General features: G+C 42.1%; 1 protein-coding gene across 1 annotated transcript in view; it reads left to right on the top strand.

Moving 5' to 3' along the window:
- Positions 1-15,456, top strand: part of IGSF11 (immunoglobulin superfamily member 11) — a 240,471-nt gene that overhangs the window by 160,841 nt on the left and 64,174 nt on the right. The window lies entirely within an intron of this gene.

Genomic DNA, 15,456 nt, shown 5'->3' with positions numbered 1-15,456 from the left:
GTGGCAGAGCCGGCCCTGCACACCTTCAATCCCCTCTCGCCCATGCAGCTGGATCCCCTGCTATCACTTTATCTTGGCCCTAATGTCATGGGCAAAGTGTTGCCACAAGCGGCATAATGTATAGCAGGAGCCAGGGAGGTATGTAAACTGCTGGATTAACTTGTTTTCTGCTCAGATTAAAACTGGACCATCTTCCTTGAACACTGCAAAGAAAAGGCTATTTCTTATCAAGACTGTAGACATTTTGGACATTCACAATGCAACCCTTGATAGAGTTGCCTCCTTTTGAGTCAATTGGTTTGAACATACACAGAAGGGTGTAAATCTATTTTGGATTGCACTGTAATCCTTTCATAGTTGCCTGGAAACTGCAGGAGACAACCTTGTTCTGCCTGTACAGAATTGTGAAGCTCTCTGGAGGTTAGTTGTTGTTTGCACACATGGGTGCTATTTGGCAACATCAAGGATCCCTTGGAGGAAGAGGTAAGAGTGGGAGCGCTGGCAGTGCCAGTTTGCCTGCAACATTGTCGGCAGCCACTAATCAAGAAGAGATGGCAACTGCCACTTCTTGCAGTTTCCTCCCAACCCTTCCCAGATGGCCAGGAAGAGTAGCATCTTCCTGGAGAAGGAAAGTAAAATAAACATAGCACTAGAAGTTTGGTGTATATGTCTCCCATCCCCCCCCCCCCTTTTAAATAAGAGATGGTGGGAGCCCACTTTGGATTTGAACTATGGGATGGGGATGGTAGTCCTGCACTGTTTCACCTTGCAGTAATTTCATGTTGGGAAAGCGATGCAGGGATAAGGCTTAAACCTTTCAGAAGGAGCCATGACTCAGTGGCAGAATATTTGCTTTGCTAGGTTCATTCCCAGCACCTCCATCTAAGAAATCTGGTAGTATAGATGATAGGAGAAATCTCCATTTGAGATCCCTGAAGAGCTGCTGCCAGCTAGAGTAGACAGTACTGACCTTGGTAGAGATTGTATCATGCTGAGGCCCCTCCCCTCCTCAAACCCTGCCCTCTCCCGGATCTGCCACCAAAGTCTCCAGGTATTTCCCAACACAGACCTGGCAACCCTAGTTAAAACCAATAATAAAATGGCAGACCCAGGTCTCTCCCCCGCACCCCTTAAAACAGGGGTGTTGAACTCATTTCTTATGAGGGCTAGATTTCATATAAATGAGACCTTGTTGGGCCGGTCCATGTGTGTCATAAAATGTAATGCCAGGTAGCAGAGTTATAAACTTCATAAAGGACACAGACAAACACAATTAAAGATTTTTTTTAAAAAAACCCTTAAAATAAAACATGATTAAAACATTTGCACTAATTGGTTCTAAAGGTGCTTTCTTTGTATCTCTCCTTTGTGATCTAGGCAGGAAACTAGGCAAAGTTTTCCTTCTTTCCCCAGGGAACTAGGAGATGTGTGTGTATGGGGAGGAGTCTCAGCCAATAGAGATTTGGCTTGAAGTAGCTCTGCTGTGCAATTGAGAGACCCTGGCAAAGTAAGCTATTCCTCTGCCCTTTCTTGCCTGAAGGAGTCTCAGCCAATGGAGAAAATTGAGGCTTTGCTCTGTTGAGCTATTGAGCAAACCTGGCAAAGCAAGCTGTGATGCAGAGGGAAGCAAGAGAGAGACAGAAGGAAGCAGACAACAGCCAGTTGCTCATGGGCCTGATAGGAGCCCTCTGGGGACCTAATATGGCCCCTGGGCTGCGTGTTTGACACCACTGCCTTAAAAGATGCTCATGTGTGCTTTTCCCCTGTGTTCTACTCCTGATCCAACTCAGGGTCCACCATTCCTGTTTTGGCCCTACATTTCTTGTTAGCAAGGAGGCGCGGAAGCAGGCCTGAAACACACATATATTTCCCTAATGCTCCAAGAAGCATTGTGTACATGGCTCTGGATGCTGTTGGACTGTAAATGTCAAAAAACTCGGATCTGTCTCAGCAATAAAGGTCTGGGAAGTAGACAGTTTCTCAATAAGGTAAAGGGTTAAGTAATCAAGTGCATTCTGAGCTTCGGTGAAGTGTGGCTACCAATAGACTTGCCTAGTGTGATAAACGATGATGACCACACAGATGCAAAAGCAGCCCATAAACTTGAAATATATCTTGTTTTAATTGCAAACAGATTAATAAATTGAGATTCTAGGGGATCAATTTGAAAAAAAAAGTACAAACAGGAGGAATCTGCACCAAGGGTGCTCTATTTGCAAGCTTTGCAGTATCATTAGTCCTACTTATTAATTAATTCAGGATACTGTGGGGCTTATTGCCTTGATTTTATGTACTGAGCCCGTTAACTGTTTTATGTGTCTGTTTGCTGCCTTGAACTGTTGGAAATGTGGGGTATAAATTTTTAAAGAAACAAATAGATAAATGTGGTGCCAGTAAGGAGAGCACAGAGGCTGAGTCGAGAGCTGGAACACAAGTTACAGTCTGAAGAGGCAACTGGGGAAAGAGACTGGAACGTGTACAGAGGAAAGAAAGCAAAGGTACAGTGAGATCTGGAGCTACTACCAAAGTGGCCAGAGTTCAACCAAGGAACCCGAATAGCAGCTTGACGGAGTGCTGCTCTGTTGACAACGCAAGGACAACAGTTCAGGCTGCTGGAATTTGAACTGCTTTCAAATGTATGAAGGAATAATGCTCTGTTCGGTTCTTTGCTAGGCCTGCAGAGGGCTTTGAATCCTCAGCACATTCATTTCCCCACGTTTCATCCACTGACAATAAGCCTAGAACCATAAATGTGGGGTTAACTGAAGTAGTTACGCTTTAAGGATTTACCGATCACCAGAAAGATGAATTTGTGGGAAATGATGAAATATTTTTGATACACACTGTACATATGTGGCATATTCTTCTCCCATCCCCCAAATCATAGTTTTATAAAGGCAAGGTCTAGGTCCGGGATAGGGATGCCAGCCTGCAAGTGGGACCTGGGGATCCCCCCCAGAGCTACAGCTCATCTTTAGACTGCAGAGATCAGTTCCCCTGGAGAAAATGGGTGCTTTGGAGGGTGGACTCTGTGCTATTGCAGCTTCCCAGGCTCCACCCCCAGATCTCTAGGAGTTCCCAACCTGGAGCTGGCAACCTTGCCCCTCTAATTCCTTGCTGGAGGCCAAGGGGGATTTGGCAACTCTAGTCTGGGTTGAGATTGGTGGGTCTGGTTGAAAGTAAGTTGGGGCATTTCAGGTGCTGAATGAAAACAAAGCAGGTGAGGATAATGGAGCTATGAGAAAATAGAGATTTTAACAGCCTAGAAGAAATTACAAAACCAGGGGTCTTTGTTTCCCACATCTGAGATGGGGGTGGGGGGGGAAGGGAGTTTATCAGGTGCCTGGAGCCTGAGGAGGACAGAGTTGGGAGGAGAGGTACTTCGTTGGGGTATAATGCCATGAAGTCCACCTTGTCTGGAGATCAGTTGTAATAGTAGGAGATCTCCAGGTGCCACCTGGAGGTTGGCTACAGTAGCCTTTGGTGACATTTGCACTCAGCATCCCTCTGGTAATATGGCTGCTTTGAGAAAAGCAGGGAGAACCATTTCCGCCCTGCTGAACTCCTTGAAAGTAGGCCTGGAAAATATTCACTTGATAGATAGATGGCTGAGAATACAAACCAGCCAGAATGATGATAGACAGGTGGGCAGCCATGAAGTAGTAAAACAAATTTTGAGTCCAATGGCACCTTTAAGACCAACACAAGTTTTATTTAAGGTGTGAACTTTCATGTTCATTCATACTTCTTTAGACACCTGAGGAAATATGCGTGCACATTATCTGTCTATCTGTCTGTCTGTCTTCTATTTCTATGTATCTGAGGAACACAAAAGCTCATACCTTGAATAGTTGGTCTAAAAGGTGCCACTGGACTCAGAACATCAATGAGAGTTTTGCACAGATGTCTATGGCCTATAGGTTACACCTTTAAGCAGTTTAGAAAACACCTTAAAGGGAGACTTACACATAATATGGAAATATTGTTAAAACTGGTAGGCCTGTGTCAGTCCTCCCCATAGCATGTATGATCCTTTATCAATCTTTTGATGTCATCTTATTATGCATCCCTGTACTGCCAACACTGGTAAACAGTATTGTAATGTAAGCAGAGGGTTTTTTGAGCAGGATAACACAGGAACGCAGTTCCAGCTGACTTGGCATCAGGGGTGTGACCTAATATGCAAATGAGTTCCTGCTCGGCTTTTTCTACCAAAAAAGCCCTGCATGTAAGATAAGAGAACCTATAGACTGTGGGGAAGATAACCTTACACAAAGGATGCCATTTTCAGCAGCTGACCTAAGTCTTTAACATCTACTTGTACTCTGAGGCTCCTGAAGTTGCTCACTTGCTCTTGAGACCAAATAAAGAGGCCTAAAACAGCATCCAGTGTAATCTGTAGCTAAACTGGAATCTTGACTGCCTGTAGCAAATATCTGTTCAGAGGCAATACCCACAGGCTACAGAAAAGTTGTTCAGGCAAGAGGCAAAAGTCAATATGTAATTGAACTAATGAGATCAATATGAATTTCAGTTGCCTGCGCTTCTACCACCCACTCATTGCAAGCTGCTGCTCATTTACCTTGGAAAGATGAGAGGCTGCATCAATGCCAAAGGATTTGTATGCAGGTTGATCATTGAATCTGTTCTTCTGGCAGTAAGAAACTTTGACCATTGATCTAAGCATTCTGTACTGCTAGAGAAGTCTAGAGAAGTTGTGTTGTTGTTTTTGGTATTTTTTAAAATGCTGATTGGGCTTAGGTAGGGTAAACTGCATCTTGAACTGCTTATAAGGACCTTCCTGATCTCATTGCTTTAGAATAACCCATATTACTCATCATGTTTCCTGGTGAGATTTTGGAATATTTCAAACACAAAGCTGCATGGAGTACTCCATTAGCTCATTCGAGTTGGCACAGGAAAAATGCATGTCTTTGACATCATTGTATAGCTCATACCACTGTTTAAGTGTCCAAGGTACTGTGAAATGCTTGTAGCAAACATTTCTTACCTTTGTCCCAGGGTAAAAAAGAAGAAAGAAACAGCCAGCAACTGAACTCAACGAATATCTCATATGTAGATATACCCAGAATGTGGAGAGCCAGTTTGGAGTAGTGGTTAAGTGTGCGGACTCTTATCTGGGAGAACCGGGTTTGATTCCCCACTTCTCCACTTGCATCTGCTAGCATGGCCTTGGGTCAGCCATAGCTCTGGCAGAGGTTGTCCTTGAAAGGGCAGCTGCTGTGAAAGCCCTCTCCAGCCCCACCCACCTCACAGGGTGTCTGTTGTGGGGGAGGAAGGTAAAGGAGATTGTGAGCTGCTCTGAGACTCTTCGGAGTGGAGGGCGGGATAGAAATCCAATATCATCATCATCATCTTCTTCTTCTTCTTCTTCTTCTTCTTCTTCTTCTTCTTCTTCTTCTTCTTCTTCTTCTTCTTCTTCTTCTTCCATATTTCCCTCCTTTCTGCAGTCCTTGCTTTCCCACTAATAACTCTCAGAGTAGCTCAAATTATTTTTAAATATATATATACACACACACACAATCTAAACCATAGCACAATTCATTTATAAAATAATAGTACATTATAAAACAGGATATGACCTGACCTGGATAGCCTGGGCTAGTCTGATCTCATCAGATTTTGGAAACTAAGTGGGGTTACCCTGGCTAGTATTTGGATGAGAGACCTCCAAGGAATACCATGGTCATGACACAGAGGCAGGCAATGGCAAGCCACCTCCGAACGTCTTGAACAGTTTATGAGGACTTTCCTGATCTTGTTGTTTTAGAATAACCCTATAGGGTTGCTATAAGTCAACTGTGGTTTGATGGCAAAAAAGAAAAGAAAAAAGGAGAGAGTTGTCTTCACCATAAATACAATACATCAACAGTACAATATAAAACAGCAGAAAATATCTGAATTCATAATACCAAGGCCCATGTAAGGACCATTTAAAGACCTTTTGGGGTGGGAATGGCAACTCGGGAAGCTTCTCCCCACGAAGACTTGCCTGTCCCCTTCCATGGTGGGCAAAGACCTTTTTGTTTGTTTGATTGTTTGGTGTTCCCTCAATGATCAGTGTTTTAGTTGAGATTTTTATGTTGTGTGTTTTAGCTCTGCTTAAGTGATTTGTGTTGGTTTTAATGGTTTTTAAGATGTGATTTTATTATGTATAATTTATTAGCCATTTTGGTGGTCCTTATGAAGCAGAAAGCTCTGTGTGCATATTTTTAAATGAACTAAAGAAAAAAACTCTCCTTCCTAAAAGGAATAGCAACACAGATACGTCAGATCTCCGAGATGCAGTTCTACAAAACAGGGTCCATCATAACTGTAGCTGATAACCTCATCTGTGGTACTAGTAGGATGTTTTAAAAGGCCTTCAGACTTGATGTCAGTTTCCATGGGTTTCTTTCAAGAGAAGCCCCTCCTTCAAAAATTGTGTGTTCAAGGTATTCTTCATTTTTAAAACTTTTATTTTTAATGTATCCCCATATTAAGGATACCTTAGAGGAACAGCCCATGTGCCATGATAAAAATTTCCACTTGATGAGAGTGTTATGGTGGCAGAAAAGTAAGATCACAGTCGTTTACCAGAATTGCCCTTATAGGAACCTGTAAATCATCTGGGGTCAGATTGGTCAGGAGTCTTCCCTCACTTGCATCCTTGTCATTGCCCCAACAGTCTCATTGCTTGAGCCTGGAAAAAGAGTAGGAGGCTTAATCTCTGGCAAATTGAAGAGTTTACTTAGGAGTTATCACGTCAACTCTCAGAGGTCATTGCAATAGGGCTTTAGCAAAGCACCTGGTCATGGCAGCAGACAAATCTCTTAGAGCAATCTGGAGCCCAACATGCACCAGTAGCATATGTGGGAAAACAAACCTAAAAAGTAAATCACGTTGTGGGGGTAAGAAGCCTTGTGATTCTAATGTTCACCAAGTAATCTATGCAAGAGAACCACCACTGGCTTCCCTGTATTTGGCCAGCATAGAGTATAATGGATTGTCAGACTGGTTTCTGGAAGAATCATGTTTGAATATTCAGTCTGCCATGGAAACTTGGTGGGTGACCTTACACCAGTCACACACTGTTAACCTAACCTATTTCACAAAGTTGTTATGAGGATAAAATGGAGAAGGAGAGAATGTTGTAAGCCATTTTGGGTGAGTCCCCATTAGGGCTGCCAACCTCCAGGTGGTGGCTGGATCTCTCTAGACAGCAGAGATCAGTTCCCCTGAGAAAATGACTGCTTTGAAGAGTGGACATGATGGCATTATATCCCTTTGAACTTTCTCCTTTCCTCAAACCCTGCCCTCCTCAGGCTCCACCCCCCCCCTCAAATCTCCCAACCTGGAGCTGGCATCCCTAGTTCCCGTTGGGGAGAAAAGTGGGGTATAAAAGAGGTGAACAGATGTAAACGCCCTTCTCTTGTCCAGCACACAAGGAAAAATGGACAGTGGGGCTCACCTGCAGTGTTGGGCTAGAAATATATTGAAACAAACTCAACTGAGATAAATTTTTTTAGCAAACTCCCCAGTAAACAGGAATATCATTTTTGTCTGAGCTTCTGTTTATTGGTCTCATTTTTTAAATTACAAAGGCTCATAACTTTGAACCCCATCAGTGACCTTGGTATATTATTTCAGTGTCCTGTTACCCTCCAAGTGTGGACAAAAGTATCTCTTTACTTGTAAATTGAGCCCATACAGGCAAAAAACTGCAGTGCAAGGCTAATTAATAGTCATGTGCAGTGCAGTAGCTTTATATCCTAGGATCTGAGAGAGTTGCTGTGAATTACTTCAGTATCAGAGTGTCTCCTAAGATGAAGCCAGATATTAGAAGTTGGGGGGTTTTTTTGAGGGGGGGGGGTTGCTGAATGAATTTTAGTAATTGTTGTTCTGGACAGAGGTTCTTTCTGAAAACTTGCAAGTGAAGGCAGCTCAGTCTTAAGCCTCAAACATTGGCATATTTCCAAGTAATATTGGCATGAGGCTTAGTTGCTATCCTAAGGATTGCAACTAGAGTAGGCCTTAGGATATCACCCTAAGTAACCTGGCCAAGATCATTTCTTTGTTGAAAACTTTGTTGAAAACTGTAATCACAAACTAATGGAACTGAATCACATACACAGTAAAGTACAGAAGTGTTTGTTATGAACCAAATCTCATGCCATATAAGTGTCCACTGGAACCTACATTTTATATGCTGAGTTATTTCATGGGTCACTGCATTCTAAAAAAGATTATCACTTTGGCATGACATTGTAAAAGATTCTGTTATTTCTGGACAGCTAATTCAGATAAAGCTGTCTTATAAAGTGACATACTCGTCTTGTTCCAAAAGAAGATAGTGATTTTTTTTCCAGATTTTGACATATCCATATACTTGTTATATAGCATCCAAAGGGTTTTTTTTCCCTTGGAGCTTCACACAACTGACAATACAAAATAGATGGATACTACAGACCTCTGCCTTCTGACTAGAAATACACAAATGTGAATTTACAAGTGCATTAATACATATTCTGTCAAAGTACTCCAAGGACATTGTTTGAAGGTTCTCTTGACTTAAGGTAAAATGTCTGTGGGTTTTTTTGTCCCCATTGAAATAGAAGGTAGAACCACAGCTTCCAACAGGGGTGGGGACATATTATTCTCTGTGGAGGGGATGTGGCTCAGTGGTAGAGCACCATCTTGGCATGCAGAAGGTCCCAGTTTCAGTCCCCAGCATCTCCAATTAAAACACCCAGGTAAGAGGTTATGTGAAAGACTTAGATTCTGGAGAGCCACCACGACCAGTCTGAGTAGACAGCACTGACTTTGATGAACCAAGGGTCTGATTCAGTATAAGGCAGCTTCATGTGCTCATGTGTCCAATACCAAGCCTACATAAAAACATGGGGAGGTGTCCATTGCAAGGAGGGGACCTACATTTTGGCTAGGAGAGATTTCAGATTTCTTATCTTTGCTGTCTGACTGAAATTCACCACTTGGTTTTCACTTCCTTGTTGTATGAATTATACCCATATAATCTTTTTTTTTTTTTAAAAAAACCCCAAAACATACCATTTTGTTTTCTTGTACCAAATTGTTACCATAAAATGTATGCATTGTTCAGTTTCATGTATGTATCAACATTATGCTATGTGTATATTACAGATATAAATGATATGCATTTTATGATTACAGTGTAAATTGACATTAATTATGTAAAAAACCCTTATGTACACCATAGAAACATAACTACAAAACTATCAACAAGGAACTGAAACACTGACAAGTACAGATACAAATAAGTCACATAAGGAACACTCACTTGTGCATCTCTCTCTCTCTTCCTCCCTCCCCCATCCTTTCTTGCCTTAGTAGTCTTGGAACATAAATGAATTTTGTATTTAATCTTCTTCTCATGGGATCCTTTCTCTATTTCTGTGAAGTGATCTCATGAGAAGAAAGTAGAGATATTCTCAAAATTGGACTTTGAATAATGTCAGGAAACTGTAAACCATGTGCACTATCTGAGAGCAAGTCCACACTGGGAAAGAGGAGTGAAAAACAAAATAGAACTGACACTGTAGTAGCACTTGCCACTAAAATGCTGAAATCTACATAGTTGTTCAGGTCTGCAGTTGCCAACAAGATGGCATGCTAGGCAAAAGCCCCACCTGGTTCCACCCACTTTCTAAAAAAGACTTGGTGGGCACCAAGGAAGCTGTCATTGGTCACCATGGTGCCCACAGGCACAGTTTTGGGGACCCTGTGTTAAGGGCTTCATTGGCTTGCTTTGTGTGCCAGGAGATTTTTCTTTCCCTTTGCGGTAAACTTGAGGAAATGTCTACATTCTTATGTGAGTAGAAAGAATATGTGGATGGAAATTATCATCAGAATATTCAGTTGAAAGATCATCCTGTTCTTGATTTGTTCCATCCCAAACCTCCTACTGAGGTCTTCCTGCTTCACCCATAGAATGTTGGGTTTTTGTTATTTTCTCCAAGGGAAGCTCAGTAAATGCAGCATGGTAGCTTCAGAAATAAATATAGTTTTGGAAGAGAGTTCATTTCCCCTGAATTAATTCAGTCTGACACGGAGTACAGGAACATGTACCATCTGGTCAGATCTGAGTTGATTTTGTGAACGAGGGGGAGGGGTAACTGATACTTGTAGGAACAAATGATGCTGCAGATACATTAATCCCTAGGTACTGAAAATGCAAGATGGTAATCTGAAATTAAAATGGATCTGCGCTCACAGATCCAGTAAGGTAGAGTTAATCTCAAAATGTTAATCTCAGACGAAGACCATTAGTAGGGAAGCAGAGGATTTTCCTGTTTTTAACTAAAAGTCACTCTACAATTTATAGGAAAGTGGTGCCTTACCTGTGCTGACTTGGGATCATCAGATACGCAGTGAAATATGTCATAGTCTTGCTGGATTTACATCTTGAGAGTGTGTTATTATCAGGTGGGTTCTTGTCGGTTTGCTTTTGTGATACTACAGCATTCCGTTATTTCCTCCACCTTATCTCTGTCATTTGATAAAGAGTGTTCTCCTTCATATACTTTTTTGTAATATGAATAATACTTACAATTATTTTAAAGACCCTGTGCTTATTTTACTGGAAACATTTCTCCAGGTGGTTTTATCACAATATTCCTGGAGCACTACGGACAAATGATCTAGTGTTTGTTACTGGGGAAGAAAACTGCATTATGCTGGTCAGGATCTGATTGAACAACATTTATTTAAATGGCTGTGGGTCATTTAAAAGCGACATCTGAATGCAGAGATGCAAAGAGGGGGTGAACTGGGAGCTTGTGAGTCTGTGCTTTGGTGACCTGACCATGACCCTGGGTGACATTACCATGCCCTCACTAGTGATCAAGAAAGCTCTGTGCAACACTGCACAACTTATTTGCCAGAGCACATCATCTGGCCATGATTCTGCTGCACGAGTGAGTACCTTGGTATGGCTGACCCCAACAGCCATGATGTGCCTTTAAATCTGGGCAGGTTTAAAAGAACCTTGAAAACTGCTTGTGTTTTGAACTGTTTGTGTGCCTTGAGATTTAATGAACAAAATGCTAGAGCTGTAGAGACATGGATCCAGGTTCCTGTTTGGCTCTGGAGCTCACAGGGTAGCCTTGGGCAGGCAACCTGGATACCTTGGAAGAAGAGAGGGATTTCAATGCAATAAATTGCATAAATTTTGTTTGTAGAGCACAGTTGAAGAATGGTGCTTACTGATTTCCTCTGCATTTTTGTTGTTGTTCATTACAGAGAACTCTGAAATTTACCCTGTGTCCCAGATACCTAATATTTTCTAGCATCTTTCCCTGCATCCATCTAACCAACGTATGCATAAGAAAATCCCTTAGTGCCCACTCATTTGCTTGAATCCAGGGTGCCCATGTAGTTTTCCCATCCTTCATCTTCCTTAGCAGACTCAGTAAGAATTCAGTTCCACTGAAAAATGACACCACTGTCAATATTTATGAGAGAGAATTGATGACAGATAGCAGCCCCCTCTAAAAAATAAGTATGGACTAAGCTTCTGACTTCCAGGTATTCACCCCGAAACCTATGCATACTCTGTGCATGATCAGGGATAGAAGTTCCTGCTAGGATATGTTTAGCCTACTGAATAATCAAGATTAGCAAGGAGAGGAAAAGACATAAGCCTTTCTCTGAACCCACCATTCATTCTGCCCATGCTTGTCTAAGACTACCTGATTAATTTTATACAGCTTAGTCAAAATTTTATCCTGGTTCTCTTCTATCCAAATTCAGTGATCCACCTGGCACACAGCACATGTTCTGTTGTGTGAGAAAGGGTGGATGTCTCTTCTGAAGTGGTGACAGTCATCTAGATCAGGGACCCCCTTCTGGTCAGTTAAAATAATACCATGCCTTGTCTGAATGATGGTGGCATCTGTATGCCGTAGAAGAGGTGTTCCAAGAAAGTGTGGGGAATGCCTCTTCTAAACTGCTGTCTGCTATTTGCAGTTTTTACACAAAACTTCAATAATTAATGTCTTTGCATTATATATATATATATAATTTGAAAAAAGCCAGGAGCACATTTCGATCAGTCAAAATTGTTTTAAGTAGCTTGATCTAATGGACTGATCAATGAAATGTTTCAGCCCTGCATAAATTGTCTGCAGAGTTATGGTTTGTCTGATCCCTGAGAGTGCTTCTTTTTCATTGTAGAAAAGCAGAATCCATCTTTTCAAATCACTACTGATCTAAGGGCTGGACACGACATGCATTTCACCAGGATGGTCCCTGCTCATCGGTTTATAGACTGATAGATGAAAGATAGCATTATGTGAGACCTGGCTGAGTCAGTGGGAAAGCTCCGGTTAGCTCCACTGGTGTTGATGCAGTGCCCAGTCAATGGGGACAGTGACCCGAGAGGCCTTTTAAGTGCTGCCCTAAAATTAATAATAAATAATGAGATTTAATGCCCATTATAATCTTGCCTTATGGTGTGTTAATGGCCATGAAATTATCAAGAGCAGCTAAAAAATGCAACATTGGCAGGAGAGGGAATTCCACAGGGTACATACATATAGAATGAGGCCTCTTATAAAATATAAAGCAAAACACAGCCGAACACCAATAACTAGTGTAGAATTTAAAAAAAACCCAAGAGGTACACAGTTGGATACACTGAAAACAGTACAGTGGTCTCAGATAATGAGCTTTGAGACCTGAGCTCCCTGGGTGGCTTTAGTAAAGTTTCTTTTTCTCACTCGGGGGATTAAATGCCAGGCCCACCTCTTAGGGTTATTGTGAGGGCTTATGGCAATAACGTATATGAAGCATCTTGAACAATTGGCAAAAGCGCTGTATAAATATTATTTTAGGCAAATAAATTTTAAGAGGTTCATATTAAGAAAAGTTGGTTTTTATAACCAGCTTTCCTCTACTCTGAGGAGTCTCAAAGCAGTTTACAATCTCCTTTCCTCTCCTTTGCCCACAACAGGTAGGTGGGGCTGAGAATGTTCTGAGAGAACTTGAACTAGCCCAAGGTCACCCAATAGGCTTCATGTGGAAGAGAAGGGAATTTAACCTGGTTAGGGTTGTCAGGCCTTACCAGGCTTCCAGCGGGGGGCTCCTGGGTCTGTTCAAGGATGGTTCTTGTGCACACAAAGTGCATGCAGCATGATAACATCACATGGAAGTGATGTCATCATGTCAGGCATGTTATGTGTTGACACTCTAGCATTTTGATCAAAAACTCTATGGTAACTCTGTGGCCAAAATGCTAAGAGCGTCAACATTCAATGTGCCCGGTGTGATGACATCACTTCAGGGTGACATCATTGCATCAGTGATGTCAACATGGGAGGGGGCTGTTGATGGTGGGCCTTCCCCCACCAGCCATCTGGCTGGCAGTGGATTGGAGCCCCCAAAATCGGGGGAACACCAGCCCTGACCGGGGGATTGGCAACCCTAATAGAGTCTGTTGCTCTTAACCACTATACAACGCTGGCTGATTAGATATGTTAAGGTCACTTTCCACAATACTTTTATGATTTTGGGCATTTATGCTGAGAACTCCTTTGCCAAACAGTGCACTCTTCTTTTGCTCCCTGGCTGGAATGTTCTTGGTTGTCTTTACCTGCAGCTTAAAATGCTTCTGTTTTGTGTTCCTGTGGTTTTGGTTAATCTCTGGCTATTTTCAGCAAACTTCCATTCTCTGTTTTGGAAGAAAGATTGCAACAGTGACACTGTAAACATTAACACATTTCTGTTATTCAGAGGAGGTCAATATCAGCCTGCCATGTTGTGTATAAAGCTAACAATTTGATAGAACAGAAAAGAAATTACACGCTGATACTAAAGAGGAATCCACATACAAAAAGCCACTCCCGGGTTTTTTGTATATCCAGGTCTGTTTTGAGACTTTACCCTTTGGACACCGATGGGATATCTTCCTTGATTAAAAAGCATAAAGTGAGAAAGAGCCCTAACCTACCTTATTTATTTATTTTGTTTATTTATATTCCACCCTCCCCGCAAGTGGGCTCAGTTCACATCTCGGCAGAATTTAATTCCAAATTCATAGTTTAAATTTATCACATGTGTAATGCTATAAATCCTTCTTTTGAAAAGCAGGTTTAGTTTGTACTACTTGTTTGATTTTACAATTTCCCCACTTTTAGATTTTTTTCCCTTGACAATATATTTTATTTTATTTTACTAGCATAGAATTACCCAGATTTGCAGGATAACTACTACCAGGAATTATTAGGTTATATTTTCTGTAAATTTAGGGAGACACCTTTGCAAATGCAGGTGTGGTTTTTTTTTTGGGGGGGGGGAGGTTACGTAAGTTTTCTGACTTGTTTCTGCTACTACCAAAACTTGAGTACATAACCCCCAAACCAGAGACTCAAGCAGTACCAACAGCGCTCTGTACATGTGGCTGCAAAAACAGGCTTCTCTGCTTATGAAGTATTAACAACAGAGTCTACCTTCCTAAGCAGCCATTTTCTCTAAGTGAATTGATTTCTGTTGCCTGGAGATCAGTTGTAATAGTGGGAGATCTCCAGCAACCACCTGGAAGTTGGCAACCCTAATTGCTTTCCTGTTTTCAAATGTGAGACTCTTTTTTTAACTAAAGGGACTCTGGGAATTTGCTTTAAAACAGCAGTGAATATTGTATTTTCCTGTAGTTTTCACCATCCTGGCAGTTCTGCAGCACTTACACAATTGTCACAGGGTGGGACTCTGTCTTAGTGGCAGAGCATCTGCTTTGCAGACAAGGGGCGTTTTCACACTTACCTTAAGCCGGAGCGATGTCCCTCTTCACCGCGCAGCGTCTGCACGGTTTTCGCACTAATTGCTGCGGAGCACCTGCGGCGTAAATGTAAACCGCCAAAAACCGGTCTCTGGTTCGATCCCCAGCATTTCCAATTAAAAGGAGCAGGCAGAAGGTGATGTGTGTGAGGTGTACTTGTTGTATGCATTGCAATGGAATAGAGATATTTGTGGGGAGTTAGTTATTCTCATGAAGTGGAGTCCTTGCTTAGTTGGCTCCGTTAGCTAGTTATAAGCAGAGACCGCCTGAGCTCCCTTGTTCTGAAAGCTGTTGCTGATGGTTGCCTTCCTCAGCAGACAAGCAGGTGATTGCAGGCAACCACCATGTCAGGCAGTTGACCATGTCATGTTGTGCAACAGTGCCTGAAGCCCATAATGGGCTGGATGAAGGTGAACAAGTTGAAACTTAATCCTGACTATAAAGAGGTTCTCTGGTTTGGTAGAAAGGCAGATCAGGGACTTCAGATTGCCCCCCCCCCCCCCCCCCCGATTTGTATGAGGTTATACTCCCTTTGTAAAGGCAAGGTGTTCCCTAAATCTGCCAGGTCCAGTGCCAATGCGATACCAAAGTGACCTGATCTCTGTGTGCTGATGGCCTTTGGGGACATTATAAACTGTTTTTTG

The sequence above is a fragment of the Heteronotia binoei genome, chromosome 3 (assembly GCF_032191835.1).
Source record: "Heteronotia binoei isolate CCM8104 ecotype False Entrance Well chromosome 3, APGP_CSIRO_Hbin_v1, whole genome shotgun sequence".
NCBI lineage: Eukaryota > Metazoa > Chordata > Lepidosauria > Squamata > Gekkonidae > Heteronotia > Heteronotia binoei.
Note: the sequence above shows the minus strand (reverse complement) of the source record. Positions and strands in the feature narration are given on the sequence as shown.